At 33.7% G+C, this 22,413-nt stretch overlaps 1 long non-coding RNA gene across 1 annotated transcript; it reads right to left on the bottom strand.

The window, feature by feature from the left end:
- Nucleotides 1-1,432: 1,432 nt before the first annotated feature.
- On the bottom strand, nt 1,433-3,745 carry LOC110884769. Its single transcript, XR_002561548.2, has 2 exons — nt 3,310-3,745; nt 1,433-2,984 (listed from the first exon to the last, which is right to left on the bottom strand). It is a non-coding gene; the product is annotated as an uncharacterized LOC110884769 (long non-coding RNA).
- Between the last annotated feature and the right edge of the window lie 18,668 nt (nt 3,746-22,413).

The raw sequence follows: 22,413 nt of genomic DNA, 5'->3' as shown, positions 1-22,413 counted from the left end.
TGTCGTAAATCTTTGATTTGTGTATAAAATATGCTAACAAAATTTATTTGACTTTGAATATGGTACGTAACTTTGAAGAATGTGCATCGATTATCATCAGTTAACTATGTTTTTATTTTCTTTATTTTTATTACCAATTAAATATGGATTCTAGGAATTAATAATAAACAATTACATACATATATATAAAAGTTACTGAAATACCTTTACTTTTAATTAAAAATTTTAACTGAGTTAAAGGAGGAGAGCAAACTAGCAAAAAATTGGAAACATCAGGAAAAAAAATGACACTTTTTTAAACTATTGGAAAACAAGCGTTAAAACAGTCAAACCATAGGAAGCAAAAACACAATTAACTCTTAGTTTTTTTTATTCACCTAATCTTAGTTTATAATAAGGTTTAATAAGAAAAGCTCTTATTAGAAACCTGAGGCTTTTAGCTATTATATTATTTTACAAGTAGGGTTGAAACTTCAAACTACTTTATTAAACATATAAAATTATTAAGCAAATAAAAGTTTGAAAAATGATAAAAATAATTAGCTTTTTTCTTTTACTATACAAACATGGCCAGTTTTCATTTTCAATCAATAAAGCATATTTAGGTATGTAAAATGGGTAAGCAAAAATAATGTAAATACACAAAAAATAATGTAAATACCCAAAAAGTTGATACATGAAAAATAGATAAATAAATAAATAACGATATTAATATGTTACAAGAAAGTTATAAATGTTAAACAAACATAAAAAATGATATTTAATATATTACAAGAAACTTATAAATGTTAAAAAAACGTAATATATAAAAGATATACAGAGTTGGTATCTAGTAAAGTTTCAACTACAAGGAAGTTGTCAATTTCCGACTACTAGGTGTAGCTACGTTTACATGCAATAAATTTTAAATTCCACTCTCGTTTTGTTTGAAAAACTAAACAAATATTTGTAAGATAAACTTTTATTTTATGTTTCAACACATAAGTTTTTTAGCTTTTAAAATACACAGAACCTTCTCACAAAGTGAAATCATCTTTTATCACTTAACTATTGCTATTTTACCGGTATTCAAAATAATCATTAATTAGGTTTTCTCTACAATATCCTTGACTACAATTACCTTTTTTCAAATAATTTTATAAAACTGACATACAGTTAAACATTAGGTTTTCTCTACAATATCCTTGACTACAATTACCTTTTTTCAAATAATTTTATAAAACTGACATACAGTTAAACAGTACCATTCGGTATTAATTTTATAAAACTGAGCATTTGGTACTGAGTATCCGTACCAAATTTCCCGTATTAATTTTTTTCGTTACAGATTCGGTATCCATTTTTTGGTATTTTCGATACCGATACCGGTTACAATCAGTTACTTGATCTCATTCTTATACATAAGAATATCCAATGTCGACGTAACCAAAAATGAATATAAACCATAATTATGCTAGTTAACTGAAGATAAATGCCCAAGCACTCATCTTCATTTCAAAAATTGCATTGATACACCTTTTCCCTTTTACCTCTTGTAAAAAAAACTACCCAATCACAAATCAAATTAAGTCAGATACGACCTGGAAACCCAAAAATTCACATAAATCAGGTTGATTGTACGTGATCGACGCCAGTTTTGGTTTCGCAAAAACACCCTAAAGACGAATCTATCAAACTCCTACTCTCTTTTCTGGCCCTGTTGAATGCACCCTTTAAGTTCTAATCTACAATTTGAATGTCGTTTCGAGCCTTTGATTTCTGCATCGTTTCGAGCTAGCAACCAGTTTTCATCATATATCATGATGCATGAGCCAAAAACAATAACATCAGGCGGATAACTATCAACACATACTAAAATCATTTGATTTATAATTAACAGAGTAGAAACCAAGTCATGCGTTAACTATCAGCATACGCTAAAGTCATTTGATTTAGTAGAAACCAAGTCATTGCTCAAAGAAATAAACAACCAAATCACCCCAATTAATTGAATTGAAAGTCCATTATGAACTTAAAAAAATCAGTCTAACACTTACTTAACAAACATATATCTAGGCCTTGTGTGTCTAGGTAATTAATTTGATGGATATCTAGACCATAATAGAAGTTACTTAACCCGTTTTTTTATCAAAGCAAATTGCTTTGACTTTTCAAAGAACCCATCAAGGGAACCAAAACAGATTCATATAATAAACTACACGATTTAGTTTAAACTCCATCTTTATTTTCCAACCTGATCAATAAACTAAAACAGATTCATATAATAAACTACACGATTTAGTTTAACCTCCATCTTTATTTTCTTCTATCTTTCATCATTATCTTCTTCAAACTATTCCATCATTTTTGCATGGAGACAATTATGAATTACTCCAACATCATTTACTCTTCCATTTTGTTTTTGTTCAGTTATTGAATTATAAATTCTAGTAAAAATGCATAGGTTTAGAGGTTAGTATTGGTTATGTGTTGATTCAGGAATGTCACTACATGGTGTTATTTGTTTTGTTTAAGAATGAAACCGGAAAAACAAAACTTGTGTTATTTGTTTTATTTAAGACTGAAATCGGAAAAATCAAAGACACAGAAAACGAAACTTGTTACAGAAACGAAGAATCAGAATGAAAAAAAAAACATAACATTTGAGGGAGTTTCTGATCAAATTCGTGTGCAAAATCAAGCGGCTCTGAAACAAATTTGTAACATGAATCTTAAGTAATAAGGATATGAATAGGAAGAAGTATTGATACCTTCGGGTTTCAATGAGAGAGTTTCTAATCAGATTCGTTGCTGGAAGATAGGAACGCTCTCTCTAGATCCATAACCATTGGATTCGCCACTGATAATGATAATCGATTTAAGTTGATTTTCCATTCATCCAATGAAATAATCATACGGAATGATCTGAAAACCATGAGGATTCATACATGTTGATGAAAGATCTGGCGATTAATAGAAGAAGAGGAAACTGCAATGAAGAGCCACTGGAACATGCAGAGATATGAAATTAGCAGGGTCGGTCCAACCATTTTGGTGGCCGTAAGCGAAAAATTTTTTGGAGGCCCTTAACTTGTTATTGCCGGTTTAGTGTTTGTAGGTAGATCATTACTTAGCAGTTCATTATTTGTAGCTTCATGTTCGTCATAAGTTTATCGACTTTATGCTAGTTATAAATTTTAGTAGGAATCATTTTTGTCATTCAAATAAACCTTTCTGTTTCTTTTAATAACAATATATTCGTGTGCTCAACAAATAAGACCTCAAACAATCTTCAACTAAAAATGTATGAAATTAAAAAAATGAACTTACCTTAACAAATGGAAGATGTGCAGAACATTTGTGAGTACCAGACCAAGAACTGAAGAGAATGGAATCGTTTTGCTTGACTGAAACCAAAAATGGACTATGAAACCCAAATCAAAACCGAAATTTGGAGAAATAAATCAGAACCGCATATTTGGCACTTGCGCTGTAATTTCCTTTATCACAAATGCAAAGGGACAAACAAATGGTAAAGAAATCGACCATTCCGCTTCCAACAGACGTTTAATATGCATTGATTGTGCCTCTTTCTCTGCATACCTTTTTTCATGAATTATAACCTAACGCTGATTATTGATTCACAGCCCAAAACAATGATAAACTTAGCCCAATACTAATATTATATATAGAATAAGTTCTAAATATGAGGCCCTTAATATATGGTGGCCCTAGGCCCAAGCCTTACCTATTAACACTAATGGGCCGGCCCTGGAAATTAGGGTTTAAAGGAGGGTTTGGAAAAACTTGTTTTAGCGCCTAAAGCAAAAAAAAAAAAAAATAGTGTAAGAAGAGAATTGGACACATAGAAGGCAAAATCCCGCTTATTTTTACTCAGGCCGTGTAAAGATGTCATGTGACCTAAGATGGTTTTAATTTATTATAATTTAGTGATATATTTAGTTTTTAACTAGGTTATAGACCCGTGTATTACACACATTTGATATAAAAATGATACAATAAAAAATACTTGTAATAAATATTATATATTACATTACATGTAATAATGAAACATTACAAATCAATGTTACATTTATAATTTATAAATTTTTTATACAAATACAAATTACAAATTTTTAAAAACTTCTTTGTCTACAATATTGTATCTCCTACTCAAAAGATTGTCATCTTTATCATCAATTAATAATTTAAGTCCATCTCTACTTTTAATTTTGAAAAAGGCACATACAGACCATTTGAAAACACTAGTTATATTAAAAACAAACCAACTATAGATGGTGTATTTATTGTCATCGTGAAACATACAACGAGAGAAAATTGTCTTCTTTGATCTCGTGTATTAACCTGGGATGAATAAATGATACAAAGTAAAATGAAAATGTGCACGTATGTTTTGAATTTTGTATCTTGATTCTTCTTAAGTTATTCGTTTATTTATATAATCTAAAAATATATTATTATCTTTAAAGGAGGATTATATATGATGATTTTAAATTATAAAACTAAAATTATAGATAATAACAGAAATTAGTTGGGAGATAATTTAAATACGAATTTAAATTCGAAATTATATACTGAAATTTTGATATTATACATATCAAATGAAAGTGGCGATGAACAGTGTGTTAATATTTATTTAAAATTGTTTCTTTTTTGGTTTCATTATTTTATTGTTTTTCTTCCTATTTTAATTAAATTTAAACATATATTTTTTATCACATAAAAATGAATGCATATTGATACGATGTTTTTTCGGTTCGGTATGATATGTTAGCGATACGTTATCAGTTTATCGAAAGCGGAAAAAAATACGATTATCGATACAGATGTAATTCAATTGGTTTCGATTTGGATTGGTACGATAGCGGTTATTTGATTATTTAATATATTATAATATAATAGTTTATTATTATATTTACTTTTAATAACATATTTTTCTTTTTTTAAAACATATATTTTCTTTACCTTTTTTTAATAATTGTTTTTTTTCTTTCTTTGAACGTATATTATTTTATCAATTAATTTGATACTTCTTTAATAAGTTACGTTTATAACTTCTTTTTCTAAAAACTTATGTACGTTGTTGTGCTTGATTTCTTTCCCTGACATTCTGTTATAAGTTTTGTTATTATAAAATGGTACGATAATAAACTAAATCGTTCTAATGGTTTGACTTTTTAAACAACATGTTTTATTTTCAAATCACGTTTGTTTTACATTATCATTTTCTCGGTTTTGGCGAAACGCACGATATAAAAAACTAGCACATATAAATTAGAAGTTGCCATGATAAATATAATATAATATAATATAATATATTATTATATACATATCAATTAGAAGTTGTCATGAAAAGTATAATATAATAATAATATAAATATAAATATATTCATAAATTTATTAGAAGTTCTCAGTGATTTAAATTTATTTAACTTTTTACTTTATTTAAGATAATTAATTAATATATTAACAATATATATATATATATATATATATATATATATATGATTTAAATATTAATAATATATATGATTTTGTTTCAAATTTATTTAACTTTTTACTTTATATAAAATAATTAATTAATATATTAATAAATATATATAATTTAACTACTTATAATATATATGATTTAACAAGGTTAGGATTGGTGATTGCATCATATCTGATTGGTTGATTGGAGACTTGATACTCATGGATTAGAACGCATAAACTTTTATCTCCTTGATTTTGATATCGTGGCGAACTAAACCGAACCGATATCGACCAAACAATACCAAAACTAATATCAATATTTGTTTTTATAGTTTTTTATCAATATAAAACACGTGTTGATTGATAAACGAATGTCTGCACCCTACTGGTGCTACAATAAAAGAAACTGATACCAACCGAAATCCCGCCGCGAAGCGCGTGAAAATACCACTAGTTCGTTATTATAAATCACAAAAAAAAAAAAAAGTTATTTCTACATTTACAATAAATGATATCGATGTATTAAAATTGTTTATTAAAAGTGAGATAGATGTCTCTATATAGATATATCATTTGTGATATATTTAACACCTAATTCATTTATTTATAAGTTGATTATGGTTATTGAAAGTAACACTTTTCAGTAATAACTTTTTTTGTAACAAGTTCAAGTTTGATGTTTTCGATTTTCTAGCACCTTTGAATATTAAGGTTAACTCTCGTTAATTTTTTGTGTTAAACAATAGAATCTGAACATGTTACTATATATATATATATATATATATATATATATATATATATAGGGTGAGGTTACTTTACAAAGTGTGTTTTTCCTACAAAGTGTAGGAAGTGATCTTGACCATTGGATGAGTGTCTTTGATGGTTGAGATCATCTTGGTGGCATTTTGGTAATATGTGTGTCTTAAAAATAGAATGATTTAATTAATTTGGGGTAAATGTATCATTTAGCTTGTTTTAAATAAGGAAATAATTAATGTTGACCATAAACTTCTCCATCTTTTTCGCAAGTTTCCCTTTCTTTCTCTCTCTTTATACCTTGATGAAGAAACACAATGTCAAGAAAACATATCATGAATCATACAATATAACACACCGTGAAGAAATCCAAGAAAACACATCGTGAATCATACAATATAACACACCATCATTTAACTTGTGTGGTGTGTTATACAATATAACACATCGTGAAGAAACCTAAAAAATATAAAACACAACGTCAAGAAAACATAAAAAAACATGTCATTCATGAATAATAATATCTGGTATAACACATTATGAATTAACATATAATTGATAAAACACATCGTGAAATTACAAAAAACATATCCTTCCTAAAAAAGACAACGTTAATAACTACAAATACATCTCTTTCCTAAAATAAACTGCTATAACACATCGTGTGAATTAACTTGTAAATGGTAAAACATATCGTCAAGAAATTGTTTATGAATGATTTTAACTGGTAAAACACATCATCAAGAAATTGTTTTTTACAGGTTACGTTTACAAGCAAAAAAACGAACGCCATAACACATTGTGATGAACTTGTAATTGGTAAAACACAATCAACCATTGCATTGTACATCACCATTTATTTGATCTGTAAGTTCAAGTGAAAGAAACAATAAAAAAATGAATGAGATATACATCAGAAATTGATCTTTGTAGTTTAAAGTAAGTGCCGAATTTTAAGTTGATTTAAGATATTTTGTTTCCTTAAAAATCTCCTTTTTTGTTTGAAAAAATAAATCTTCCATAAATAATTTAATTAGTCAATTACCTTTATGCCATTTAGTAAAAAAATACCTAAATGCCACATGTCACAAGGAGAACACTTCCTACACTTTGTAGGAAAAGTGAACTTTGTAGTCAACTCCTATCCTATATATATATATATATATGGGACCGCTAAAATGAAAACCACCTCCAGTTGTAAGAACCGCGAGAACCAATATTAATCAATCAAAAGTGGACACCTGTTTAGACATGTGTGTATATTTGAGGGGTATTTTTGTAAATCACCCATAGTGTCATATATATCACATCTTCTTTCTCTCTCTACCACATAAATGCTGATATTCTTTTCTCTCTCTCTCTCTCTCGTATATTGAAATCAGATCTTAAAACTTTGAAGATCTTCAAGAACAAAACTCAAAACCAAACTACAATCATCTTCAAAGCCAAAATCCCCATCCCCCATCTTCGGCCTCCCTTCCTCTCCGCCACCCACAACCAACCCTCAGCCGCCGCATCCACCACAAGACCACATCCCGTCGATCCGCCACAAGACCCCATCTCTCTTTGCTCACTCTGTTCTTTAACGGGTTGTTGATTTTCAGTGAAACTGGGGATAAAGTCATCGGCTCAACATCATCAGATCGGATGGGATGGTGACCGGTCACGGCCAGAGATACCGGCTACAGTGGCGACGGAGGTGGGTGCTCGAGATGATGGTATTGACGATGATGGCAGGTGGTGGGTGCTCGATGACGGAGGTGGTGGGTGCTCGAGATGATGGTTTGAGTCGGGTCAGTGAAGGTGGGGTTTCAATTTTGTTTTGGTTGGGTTGGGTTTCTTTGATATTTGTCTGATGAACTCTGTGGGTTTATTCTTGTTGATTTTTTGATCAGTGAACTATGTTTTTGATTTTCTGGTGATTTTTTATTTTCTGGTGATTTTTGGCATGTGTTCTTGTTTATCTGGTGATTTTTGATCAGTGGACTATGTGGGTTTGATATGTTGGGTGGGAGCGGCGATGATGCAAAAAAAAATCCGTAGATTTTGATGACGATGGCGCGGCAAGGACGGCGGAAGGTAGGTTTTTTGAACCCGCAACCCCACTTTTGCAGCCTTTTGATTATCGGATATTCTGAGCTAAACCCCGTTTTTTTCGAGATACACTTTGTTTTGATGTTGTTGGTTTTTTATTTTTCCCCCTAGTCGATGATGATAACAATATATCAGAGACACCTCCCGAGTTTGCGATTTTTGGGTGCGTTCGTTTTTTGATAAAAAAAATTTTTTGTAAAAAAAAAGTTAAACTGTAAACCGTAAACTTTTTAACGTAAAACGTAAAAACGTAAAAAGTTTTACGTAAAACGTAAAAAGTTTTACGTAAAATGTAAAAAGTTTAACGTAAAACGTAAAACAGAAAAAGTCTTACGTAAAACGTAAAACGTAAAACGTAAAAAGTTTAACGTAAAACTTAAAACGTAAAAAGTCTAAAAAGTTTAACGTAAAACGTAAAAAGTGTAAAAAACGGCGCGTTTAAAAAACGTGTAAGAAACGGCGCGTTAAAAAACGAGGCTTGAAAAAACGGTGCGTAAAAAACGGCGCGTTAAAAAACGACGCTTGGAAAGGTCCGGCATAAAAACGACGCGTAAAAAAACGACGCTTGAAAAAGCTCGGCGTGCAAAAACCGGCGCGCAAAAAAATTGTCTTGTTAAAAAAATTTGAATTTAAAAATTCTTTTAATAAAAAAATTCTTTTTTAAAAATAAAAAGTAATATAATAAAACAAAAAAGTAATAAAAAATAATAAAGACAAAAAGACAAAAAAGAGTAATTTTACTAAAATACCCTCTTGGATTAAAATATTAAAAACATAATAAGACAAAGTGTATTTAATATTCATTTTAGTTACTTTTAATCTCATCCATCCATCTTGTTGATCTAATGGTTAAAAAATGGTTCTCGCGGTTTTTATAACTGGAGGTGGTTTTCATTTTAGCGGTTCTCTCTCTCTCTCTCTCTCTCTCTATATATATATATATATATATATGACCAAAGATATTATTTTCAGTAGACCACAAGAACTATCTGTGTAATTAACTATTAATGTATTTTTTGTTATATATTTGAGTAAGTGTCCAAATTTTGTAATTAGTTTTAAAATCAACTAATTAATATCACCAAAATACCAAAACAAGACTAGTATGTATGACGGACTCGTGAATTACATGGATTAAATATAAAAAAATCTAGATTGACGATTATTAATTTACAGGTGTTATAAACTCGTGCATTACATGAGTTGAATATAAAAAATGTAAATCATAAACTTTTATATAATCCTTATCAAAAGGTTAATGAATATAATAATATTATAATCGTATATATTCATAATTCATGAATTTTTTCACATGGATTGATGAAAGATAACTATATTCTTACAAAAATGTGTAATACCGTTAACAAATGTAAACTCTAAATGTAATAATATTAAAATCCAATCACACGGTTGAATATGTGTATTGATGATGAGTATATCAATTGTTTCATAAATTATAATATTATTTATCACCTACAAAATAAAAAAAAAAAACCTAGAACAAAAAGTTATTTTGTTTATTATTCAAAGCTCATTGAGCTTTAAATTACTATGCTTTATTATGTGCATGTTTATGACGCATACTATTGCCTCTTTCATCTTCACCAAAAACCCCTAGTTGCCTTGGTGCTTCTCTCTCTTAATTCTTGTTCAATTACAGATCATGTTAATTACTAAATTTAATCCTGGCAGTGGTTTGTATGTTTTGAAAGGATTTGCACTGTCAGAAAGTCATACAAGTTGAACTTAAACGATAATTTAAAGAGGAGTCCCACATGCTATAAAGATAATTTAAAAGATATACAGATTGTCAGAAGGTCATATTGACCTGAGCTTAATTAGAGCTTCTTGCTCGGTAGGGGGCAGTACGGTGTCGTGCAGTAGATGAGACAATTGTTATCAACGGGTATAATGCCTGAAAGGGACCATCCATCACGCACGTACCTCGGCTTTGATGTGAATCCAAGGACATATGAGTTGCGAATTCAATGGTTCGTATTGTATATTATATATATTAGAATTAGAAATTTGTACAAAATGCTAGAATAAAAGCTATTGTAACTGTATAAACTTATAAATCTTAGTATATTATATTTATTTTCTAAGATCTCATTAATCTAATGACTAAGATTGTATATTCTAACAATAAAATACCACATTTACCTCATATCTTCTGATTTGAGGCTTTTACACTTGTAATTTTTCTATTTGTTATTATGAAAATAGTGCAAGTAACAATATTAGAAAAGAAAAACAAATGTGTATTGTGAAAGAATTAGTTTGAGCGTGAGTTCAAAGAAATAGTAAATCGCATTCTTTTACAAAGACATTAGGCATCACTATAAGTTTAAGCTGGTTTATTTTTTCATAGAACCCTACCTCTTGTCACAAATAATCATCATCGGTGTTCATTACTTAGGCCTTTTATGCTTCTTATAGGCCCACCCGAAGAACCTAAAGCTTATATATGAACTATATACGGTTCTATACGCATATGTAGTAGCTACTGCACGAGCATGTATTGAAGCTTGTCGTGTTAAGAAGGAAGAATCTTTTGCAACTCGATCTACATACGCGTAGTTCTAGTTATGGGTTAAAGCAGGGAAACAAAAAGTTAAAACTAATTTTATAGCAATGATGATTCTGACAAGAAACAATTTCTTGTGAAAATAGAGAATTGGTTAACACATAATCATCATTAATTTTCAAGAAACAACCAACGTATTGTTTAGCATTTTGTTGGTTAAGCTCATCGTCTCTCTTCTTTGTAGACTCTTTCTCATTTTTATTCATTACACTCATTTCTTATTAGCAAACAGAAGAACTCAAAATGTCAAAAGGGTCAAAACCATACTCAACTGGTAGATAATATATAGGGGTGGTCACTAGTGATAGATTCTATCACTCACAAGCACCAATCAAGTTCCATCATGTTATCAACCATTTTTTCATCACTCACAACCCTTTTTTAGTGGGGGTGGTCATCACTCACCACCACACTCAACAATTTCCCCACAACCAACAACTACCCTCACAAAAAAAAAGTATCACGGCCGTTAAAAAAATCACGGAAACTTGTTTCGTTAATGTATCACGCGTGGAAATTTATGCCGGCGGTGGGAATAACGCGTTGAAAAATGGTGCCGTTAAAAAAATCACGGAAACTTGTTTCGTTAATGTATCACGCGTGGAAATTTATGCCGGCGGTGGGAATAACGCGTTGAAAAATGGTGGCCGTGATACTATAACGCACGAGCCCGCCTGTACTAATTTCGACTTTACTTATCAGTTTCGAAAATTAAATTTGCATTAAGGATAATTATTATATATCTTATTTAAATTATGTTATGTTACTATTGAGTGGACATCGACATAATAGATAAAAACAATTGACTTTTCTAAAATAACTTACTTTTATTTACTTACAAGCTTCTATTAAAGTCTTCAAATATCATCAAATTAAAAATTATGTTTATTAAAATATGGCAAATTGGATTATTGTATCAGGTTTGTTTTTTAGTGCATTCTTTTTATTTATCTGTGATTCAATCTTAATCCACTACTAAATTCATTAGGATGGATGACAAAGTGATCGTAAAAGCGTTGCATGGTTTTGATGTTTGGGGATCGACTGAATTTGTCCAATTTGTAGAATTAGGGTTTTGATGGATAGTGCGATTATGTGTGCAAATAAGGCTGATAATGATTATATACACAGGTAAGATGTTAACCATCCACGTCACTGCACACATGTCAAGCCACATCAACAATTTTTTAACCTAGTTAGTGTTTTTTAACTTGGGAGTATTTTACAAACAAAAGTGAATAGTTCGGATTATTATTGGTGATTAAATGAGTTGGGATTATTATTGGCCAATAACATTGGGTTGTGATTATTTAAATCCAATTTGCCTTAAAACATTAAAAAAATAATATTAATAACGATAACAATTGTTTTTTATTGGATGACTTTTAAATATAGAGTAAATTACAAGTTTTGTCCTTCATGTTTACACCAAATTGCAGGTGCTGTCCTTTTGGCTAAACGTTTAAAGGCGGTGTCCTTAACCTTTTAAAATTTTGCACGTTATGTCCTTTAGGCCAAACCCGGTTAGAATTTTGGTTCAATCTAGTTACGTATCTTGCACATGAGGGCATTGTTGTCATTTCATCTCTTCAGAGACTATTGTGTAAATATCACCCACATGTCACTTTTACCCAATCAAATCGTCACTTTTACCCAATCAAACCGTCACCTCGTTGTAGGACCGGTTTTAACTCCCGAACGATTGCGAACCGACACGTGCAACATGCGGAATCCGTGCACGTGTGTGGACCGAACACAAGAACGTAATACGGATGTGATTCCATTGAATATATGACAAGTACAAGCACCACGAATCACCTTGAGCACTAGTTTCTCTCTCTAGTTTCTCTCTCTAAGCCCCAAGCTCCACAAGTATGCAAATGGCCAAAAGTTTTAAATCCAAGGCATAAGCCTCCTATGTATAGGCCAAGGCATAAGGGATTTCCCCTTATTTACAAGTTTGCCACCTTGCTTTTTTTCACTACATATTTCACATTAAAATCACGTTTTCTTCTATTCTCTACTACGAACTGGATTGACGGAGGTGATAGACATTAGTGCACTCACAAACTCCCTCTTGGATATTGCCGCAGTCAATCTCGTAGCGCCTTGTCTTTTCTCTCTCTCTCTGAGTCTTTTTGAAGGTTTGATATCATCAGCAACCACAAACTCCTTCTTGCTCGAACAGACTCCCCGTGGATCTGTCTTCGGCTTCAGTTTCTCCCCCTTTCAGTAGACTCTCTCTTCAGCCTCCCCCTTTCGTTAAGCTTCCGAGCTTTTGGGATCGACACCTGGCTTTCCGGATACAAGCTCCCCCTTGCGTCGAGCTCGTCTTCAGACTCCCCATTAGACTCGTCTATCGGGATCGTAATCTGGTATATCTGCAATTTCTCAAACATTTATTAATGGAAACATTTAGAACATCCAGGATTGAACACCTGGCTCTAAGCATAAGCTGGAATATTTCAAATATGAGACAGTGAAAGCGTTTTCGGTTATTTAGGAATGATGACCTGGCTCTATTGTACAAATATCACAATATGAAATTTCTAGGAATAACTTGGCTTTCTTCCCCTATCAAAAGACTTTATAGATTTGACGATTTAAGAATCCAAATCCCTCACAGTTAATCATCCAAGTCCAAATTAATGACCTTGGAGATCTTCACAAACTATTTTTGATTTTTGTTTTTAAAACTTCAAGTTTCAAATTAATGAACCTATTTATTTTCAGAAACACGTTCAGCATATTTAAATTTTGAAACTCAGCTCTCAGACATATGTTGTCGAAAATAAAGTGGAATCAAAATCTTTTTGTATTTTTCTGAAACATAAAGCAGTAAATAAATATAAACATATTTACAGACAATATTTTTGTTTGAGTTTGTGTCAGAGGATCATATCAGTTTATGACAAATACTAGCACCGTTGAGCTTTAAACACTTTAAGTTCTAAACAATTCACTTAGATTGTCAGTATACTGATCCACTTAAATTTTCACACAAAGTTCAACTGATTCAAGATACGGATTTAGTGTTTTAAGGACTTAACTTATTCATGTGTCCCACCTCAGAATATACTCCCGTATCAAAGTTCCCTAGATTCAGTCTTACAGGTGAGTATACCAATTTGATATCTGTACTCTGGGTTAGTGCGTGTCACGGCCCCCGACCCGGTTTTACCCGTTTCAGGAGCCGCGGGACAGAAACTCGTGGTATTGTTTATTTTGGCAGCAGAAATTTTAACAGGATCTTTTTAAACTGAAAATGCCCAATTATTTAATTTCACCATTTCGGGATAAACCCCGTAACTTACAATAAGGGAAATTTCACTAGGAAACCCCTGTTTTACAAAACATGTTTATTTATTTTACTGAGCCACTACTTCAAGCTTGTTAGTGCTCCGTAGCACTTTTCCTTGATTCACAGTAAGTCACCTGAAACATGTTTTAAAAAGATTTTATCAGTGGGGAAATACTGGCGAGTCATTCAAATTGCACAAAACGATACATTGTTATAATATACAGTATTAAGGGAGATTACAATGTTTTTATCAACCAATTACCCCAAATCGGTATTTGTCACTTGACAGTATCTGTGACTATGGTCAGATCACCCATTGGCTAACCCGTTGTCCAATGGTGATGGGTATCAAGTAATGTATACAAAACCCCACATACCGGCAGTAATTGAAGATTACAAAGACTTAATCCCTGTAATTATAACTTTTGAAAAGAAATAGGGTTTTGGAAACAATTTGATAAAAAGAGAATGACTCACATTGCAAGTTTAGACAGGCAGCGTTTAGCCTACGGATTTTAACCTGGTTAACCTAATTCAAATAACAATGCACACGAAAACTAGGTCAGTAACTTAATACAACTTTTACGACAAATCACGAGATCAAAACCTTCACGACGAATGACAAAGTATAGCCTAAATACGGGCAGCACTTAAACATCCATCAAATTGGTTTTTATCGATCGGACATTGAATCGTAGCAGTGATCGAGTTATTACCCTGTTATCACTGCAAAATTTCGTGCTTGTGTGTGTTTTTGGAGTAAACTGATGATATCTCAACGTACAAAACGAATTTTTACGTCGAACCAATGCCAAAATGCAAGTGCCAAACCCCTGATACTTATACTAAAAAATGGTCCCTGTCGCGTGTCACGAGAGGCTCTCGCGTGGCATGACGTGTCACTTCTAGGATAGGGTAGCCTTGTGTATTTCTAGCCTAGGTGAGTCAGCCGTTCGATGAAATTCACATTCGACAACAAACAGTGAGGATAATACCAATTTGAAATTCTAGTGGCTTACGTCGATTGTCTGCATAACTCTTCTGGCGATCTCGAGCCGTCTTTAGTCTTTCCTTGATTTGAGTGATCTTGTCAGTGGTTTCTTGTACAATTTAAGGACCTGATAATTGGCTTGCTCCTATTTCTGCCCAGCAAACTGGAGTTCTACACTTGCGTCCGTATAGTGCTTCGAACGAGGTAGCTTCAATGCTTGAATGATAACTATTGTTATAGGAGAATTCAATTAAAGGTAAATGGTTGTCCCAGTTTCCACCAAAATCTATCACACATGCCCTGAGAATGTCTTCCAGGGTTTGGATCGTCCTTTCACTTTGTCCGTCTGTTTAGGGATGGTAAGCTGTACTTAAATTTCACCGCGTCCCCATGGCTTGGAAACTTGTCCAGAAATGCGAAGAAAACGACTATCCCTATCCGATACAATGGAGAGTGGAACTCCATGTAAGGATGCTACTTCGTCTACGTATAACTTGGCTAACCTTTCCATGCTGGAAGTTTCCTTCATGGGTAGAAAATAAGCCGATTTGGTTAATCGATCCACAATTACCCAAATCGCGTCATTACCTTTCCTAGTTTTAGGTAACTTAGTATCAAAATCCATTGTTATTAGTTCCCATTTCCACACAGGCATTTCTAACTGTTGGAGTAACACTGAAGGTTTCTGGTGTTCTGCTTTAACTTGCGAACAGGTCAGACATTTAGATACATATCTAGCTATGTCCTTTTTCATTCCTATCCACCAGAAATCATTTCTTAAATCTTGGTACATCTTATTATTTCCAGGGTGCATAGTATACCTAGATTTATGGGCTTCTTCTAAAATTTTATTCCTTAAGTGTCCTTGCTTAGGTACCCAAATCCTTTTCTTGTGGAATCTCCAAATTGCATCCGTTCCTTGCTCTAATTCCTTTATTCTTCCTTTCATTCCTTCAGCATCATCTTTAATTGTTGTTTCCTGAATGTTTTTCAGTTGTTCCATTAAATCTACTTGAAGATTTAATCTAAGAGCACGAACTCGCTTTTGCTTTTCATGATACTTATGACTTAGAGCATCTGCGACTACATTTGCTTTTCCTTCGTGATATTGAATATCACAGTCGTAGTCACTTAGAATTTCCATCCATCTCCTTTGTCTCATATTTAATTCCTTTTGCCCAAATATATATCTTAAACTCTTATGATCCGTATAGACAGTAAACTTACTTCCATACAGATAATGTCTCCAAATCTTAAGGGAAAAAATTATTGCTCCTAATTCTAAGTCATGAGTCGTATAGTTTTCCTCGTGCTTCTTCAATTGCCTTGAGGCATACGCAATTAACTTCTTGCGTTGCATTAGTACACATCCTAATCCTAACTTAGAAGCATCACAGTAAACTTCAAAATCTTCTGTTCCTTCTGGTAAGGCAAGAATTGGGTCGTTTGTTAACCTTTTCTTTAAAATCTTAAAAGCCTCTTCTTGCCTAAGTCCCCACTCAAACTTTACTGCTTTACAGGTTAGCTTAGTCAATGGCGTAAAGCTTCTCCTTTCTTAACAAAGTTAAGAGTGCATGTAAATGTTCACAATGCTCGTCCTGGCTTTTGGAATAAATAAGTATGTCATCAATGAAGACAATTACAAATTTATCTAAATACGGCTTACAGATCCTATTCATCATATCCATAAATGCTGCAGGAGCATTTGTTAGTCTAAATGGCATAACTGTAAACTCGTAGTGACCATACCTAGTTCTGAAAGCAGTTTTAGGTATGTCTTCTTCTTATACCTTCAACTGATGATATTCGAAGCGTAAGTCTATCTTAGAAAAATATCTAGCTCCCTGAAGCTCATCAAAAAGATCATCAGTCCTAGGTAATGGGTATCGATTCTTAATTGTAATCTTATTCAATTCCCTATAATCGATACACATTCGCATCGAACCATCCTTCTTTTTCACAAATAACACTGGTGCTCCCCAAGGGGATGAATTAGGTTGTATAAATCCTTTGCTTAATAATTCATCTAACTGCTTTTTCAGTTCTAACATTTCGGTGGGTGCTAACGATAGGGTGCCTTGGCTATTGGTGTAGTTCCAGGAATCAAATGAATCCTAAATTCTACTTCCCTATCTGGAGGTAATCCTGGTAGCTCTTCCGGAAATACATCTGGGTATTCTGATACTACAGGAATTTCTTTAAGTTCCTTACTTTTGGTATCCACCACTACCGAAACCATATATGCTATTCCTTGTTTTCTTGAATAACTGGCCACTTTCATTACTGAAATGAATTTCATTGGCTTACGTGGCTTATCTCCTGCAACCAAGATTATTTCTCCTGATAGCGCACGAATTTCTATGGAATTCTTATCATAGAGGATTCGAGTATGGTTGGCTACTAACCAATCCATTCCTAACACAACATCGAATCCAGCTAAGTTCATAGGTAACAGGTTTGCAGAAAATTTATGACCTGAAAGTTCTATCTTACCTTCCTGCAAATCTCGATCTATGCTAACAGAGTTACCATCTGCTGTTTCTACTGTATAAATCTGCCTAAGTTTGGTTAAAGGTAGCTTAAGAGCTTGGCAGAACGAAGTATTTATAAAACTTTGGTTTGCACCAGAGTCGAATAATACTTTCGCATAAACGTTGTGAACTAGGAACGTACCCGCTATCACATCAGGATTCAGATCTGCTTCCTGTGTAGTCAACTGGAAGGCTCTGGCATTCTTTTTGGTAGTTTCTTCGGCAGGTTTGGCTTTATTGTCAGCTGGTTTGGCCAATTTAGGGCATTCTGGTCTGAAATGCCCAGCTTCACCACAGTTATAGCAGACCTTTGTTTTCTTCCTGCATTCCTCCTCTCGATGCCCTACAGCTTTGCAGAAATTGCAGACTTCGTTACATTTTCCGAAATGTTTCTTTTTGCAGTTTCTGCAAAACGGCGGGGTGGAAGATTGCCCAGTTCCCTTTCTTTTAAAGTTGCTGTTATTACCCACATGAAATCCCTGGGTAATCTTTTGGGCTAATTCATTTTTCCTGTTTTCTTCTCGCGTACGCACCAGCCCGTCAGTCAGAGTGTTTGCTAATTCCACTGCATCGTCAATCGTGCGGGGTCTTGCAGCTTTGACGATATCACGAATCTCGCTAATCAAACCCAAATATAGTGAGAAATAAGTATCGGCTTTGGCGAAGCAGAGTTGGCACAATTCGGGCATATTCAAAGAATTTCGAAGTATACCCTCGACAGTCAACATCCACCATCCGGTGGCTCAGGAATTTATTTGCCATTTACTCCTTTTCATATTCGGGGCAAAATTTCCTTTCCACTAATTGGTTAAATTCCTCCCAACTCATGGCATAAGCCATGCCACTTCCCTTGGCTTGTAACACCGTATTCCACCATTCTAATGCTTCTTCCTTGAAAAGGTGAGAAGCATACATGATTTTATCCTCCTCGGCACATGTACTTATTTTAACTACTGCCTCGGTTTTCTCCAACCAACGCAGTGCAGCAGTCGCCCCTTCATTGCCTGCAAATTCAACAGGTTTACAGGCAAGAAATTCCTTGTAAGTGCAACCAGGCGTTGCAGCTTTCATTCTCTTTGGGGCCTGCATCACATCATCGTTATTGTTATTGTTGTCGCCTCCATTTACGCTATTACTGAAATTATCGCCGTGCGAGCGTTTACTGGGGTTGGCTTGCGAAGGTTCAACAGGACTTTTAACAGCAGCGACGATTGCTGGGATAGCGTTGGCTATTCCCTGAGCGACGATGTTTTCTATATCTTGCCGATTTAGAAAGTGATCCTCATTATTGTGTTCCGATTGATTAACTTCATTAACTGGTTCATTACTAGCGTGTTCCATATGCTAATTAATTATATTAGTGATTAGCACAAAATAAATGATAACCAACCACAATAAAATAATCGCACATGAGCACATTAACATGTATAACCAAAATTGTCGACTTTGCGACTTTGATATTTTTATATATATTAGTATGCATCCGTACACACTAGTTATCTTACAAAAGGTTTTATTTTAAGTTATTTTACATAATTATTTATTTATTTATTTTTGTTATTTATTATTATCTTATTATTATTATTAAACAACACACCACACAACCACATACTGTCCCCGTCAGCTGGCATTTCAGAAATGACGTTCCCTCTCGTCGTACTTCCAGGAGATCTGTTCTCCCACTTCCCGGATTATATTTCCTGCATCCACCAGTTCCTCGCCATAGTGGCGGAGTTCAGCCAAGTTCTCATTGCTCGTCGGTGGGTTTGGTGCGGGCTCCAGGTCGAATTGAGTGAAAAAAGGTGTTAGGGTTATTTAAAAGATTTTGAAATTGCCAGTCAGTGGTCCACCATTCTTCCAGCTCTCCTTGTAGAGGTCGGGGGTTGATAATGGGATCTGGGATAGCAGGCTCTAGATTAACTGGAAGTTGTGATTCAATTGGGTAATTGAAGAGGTTTTCATCGGCAGGTCCGATGAGATCACTAAGTGCCAGTTTACGATCCAGCTCCTCCCATAATAGCATTTCCTGGGCTTGCGGGGAAATTTCCCCAATCTCTATTCCTTTTCACTTATCCTTTGGATCCTCAGTCTTTACAACTTTCTGTACCACTGGTTTCTTCCTACGCACACGCCTCCAACCTACAAATCTTCTTCTCTTTTTCGCCTTTGGTTTCTCCTACGGTTGGGCCCGGAACACCATTGGCTCTACGGTATCAGCCTGGTAGCCAGATGGGTTTCCTATGATATCCATATATGTGGTATGGATAGTAAAGTTTTGAAGGGCTTCTGATAGTTCATTCATGCTGTTAACACATATGAAGAAACACACACAAATTTAAGTTAAAATTTTATTTATTGTAAATTAAGTTTTCACAGAATCACAGAATGGAAATCAAAAAAATTTAAGTATTTCTAAATACTTAATTGGCTTAAATCAGTGGCTCTGATACCACCTTTTTCTGTCACGGCCCCCGACCCGGTTTTACCCGTTTCAGGAGCCGCGGGACAGAAACCCGTGGTATTGTTTATTTTGGTAGCGGAAATTTTAACAGGATCTTTTTAAACTGAAAATGCCCAATTATTTTATTTCACCATTTCGGGATAAACCCCGTAACTTATAATAAGGGAAATTTCACTAGGAAACCCCTGTTTTACAAAAAATGTTTATTTATTTTACTGAGCTACTACTTCAAGCTTGTTAGTGCTCCGTAGCACTTTTCCTTGATTCACAGTAAGTCACCTGAAATATGTTTTAAAATGATTTTATCAGCGGGGAAATACTGGCGAGTCATTCAAATTGCACAAAACGATACATTGTTATAATATACAGTATTAAGGGAGATTACAATGTTTTTATCAACCAATTACCCCAAATCGGTATTTGTCACTTGACAGTATCTGTGACTATGGTCAGATCACCCATTGGCTAACCCGTTATCCAATTGTGACGGGTATCAAGTAATGTATACAAAACCCCACATACCGGCAGTAATTGAAGATTACAAAGACTTAACCCCTGTAATTATAACTTTTGAAAAGAAATAGGGTTTTGGAAACAATTTGATAAAAAGAGAAGGACTCACATTGCAAGTTTAGACGGGCAGCGTTTAGCCTACTGATTTTAACCTTTTTAACCTAATTCAAATAACAATGCACACGAAAACTAGGTCAGTAACTTAATACAACTTTTACGACAACTCACGAGATCAAAACCTTCACGACGAATGACAAAGTATAGCCCAAATACGGGCAGCACTTAAACATCCATCGGATTGGTTTTTATCGATCGGACATTAAATCGTAGCAGTAGTCGAGTTATTACCCTGTTATCGCGGCAGAATTTCATGCTTGTGTGTGTTTTTGGAGTAAACTGATGATATCTCAACGTACAAAACGATTTTTTGCGTCGAACCAACGCCAAAATGCAAGTGCCAAACCCCTGATACTTATACTGAAAAAAGGTCCCTGTCGCGTGTCACGAGAGGCTCTCGCGTGGCGCGACGGGTCACTTCTAGGATAGGGTAGCCTTGTGTATTTCTTGCCTAGGTGAGTCAGCCATTCGACGAAATTCGCATTCGACAACAAACAGTGAGGATAATACCAATTAGGGAATACCCCCCCTGAGTTTTAGGGGCCCTGATCCTAGTTCCAACTGTTATGAAAATTTTAGGGGTCATGCAATATTACTTGGGGGTCTCAATTAGGGTTTCCTATTGGACATAATAGAATAAGAAATAGTAATTTTAGATGAGAGTTGTTACAGTGCGAGACCTTGAGAGCTTAGGTATGAACTTCTGTTCAGTCAAAGAGATGAAAGCTCGACTTTAAGGTGTGTCCCCCTTGGGGATCTTCTTTACAACTGCACTTGAATTACATCTTTTGATATTTTTCAATTTTTATGCAGAGGGTAAGCTTTTAAAGCGCGAAAAGTATTATACGAGGTCTAGGCCATTGCTTCTGCAATATCAGAAGACCAGGTATAATACCCCAGATATTAAACAGTATAAAGACCTAGTATCTCAGAATCAGGCAATCTCTCAAACAAGATTTCGGGGGTTACCCATATATCCGAGAGATGTTCCCCACGAGATAAGAAAGTTATTATATTTAGGTTTATATCTCGAAACCAATCTATTAAGCGTGTAAAAACCTACTGCCATATCATCAGTGAGATCGTTTATCACATTTGACTTTTAATTTCTTTAGCGTACTGTGATTGTCTACTGATGTACTATCATTTCCTCTTTTTACACAAAACTTCTTTTTTATTTTATTATGTTTTTGCCTTTTTCAAATTTTCTAATGTTTTTGGATTTTCTGAAAATTCTTACTCCCCCTAAAATTCAAAACATTTAAAAAAATTTTGATAACCTATGTTGACAGCTTTGTCTCGCCATCCATTTTCTGCTTCACATGCTCTGTTTTGCAGAAAATATACCCCCATGATTTACAACACATTGAAATTTTACAGTTTGAAAACCGTTTTTCAATCTTGTGAAGTTAATCATGTTTGTTCCGCCGTGAGGGTTTCGGCATATTCAATCAATGTATTTTTGAATTTTACAATTTTTGACAAAATAAAAAACATATTTTTGGTTTTTTTTTAATTTTCAATTTTTAGGGTTTTTGAAATATGGTTTATTTTATGTACAAAAACAAACAAACTCCCTGATTTCAGTTG

This window comes from Helianthus annuus, chromosome 9 (genome assembly GCF_002127325.2).
Source record: "Helianthus annuus cultivar XRQ/B chromosome 9, HanXRQr2.0-SUNRISE, whole genome shotgun sequence".
Lineage (NCBI taxonomy): Eukaryota > Viridiplantae > Streptophyta > Magnoliopsida > Asterales > Asteraceae > Helianthus > Helianthus annuus.
Note: the sequence above shows the minus strand (reverse complement) of the source record. Positions and strands in the feature narration are given on the sequence as shown.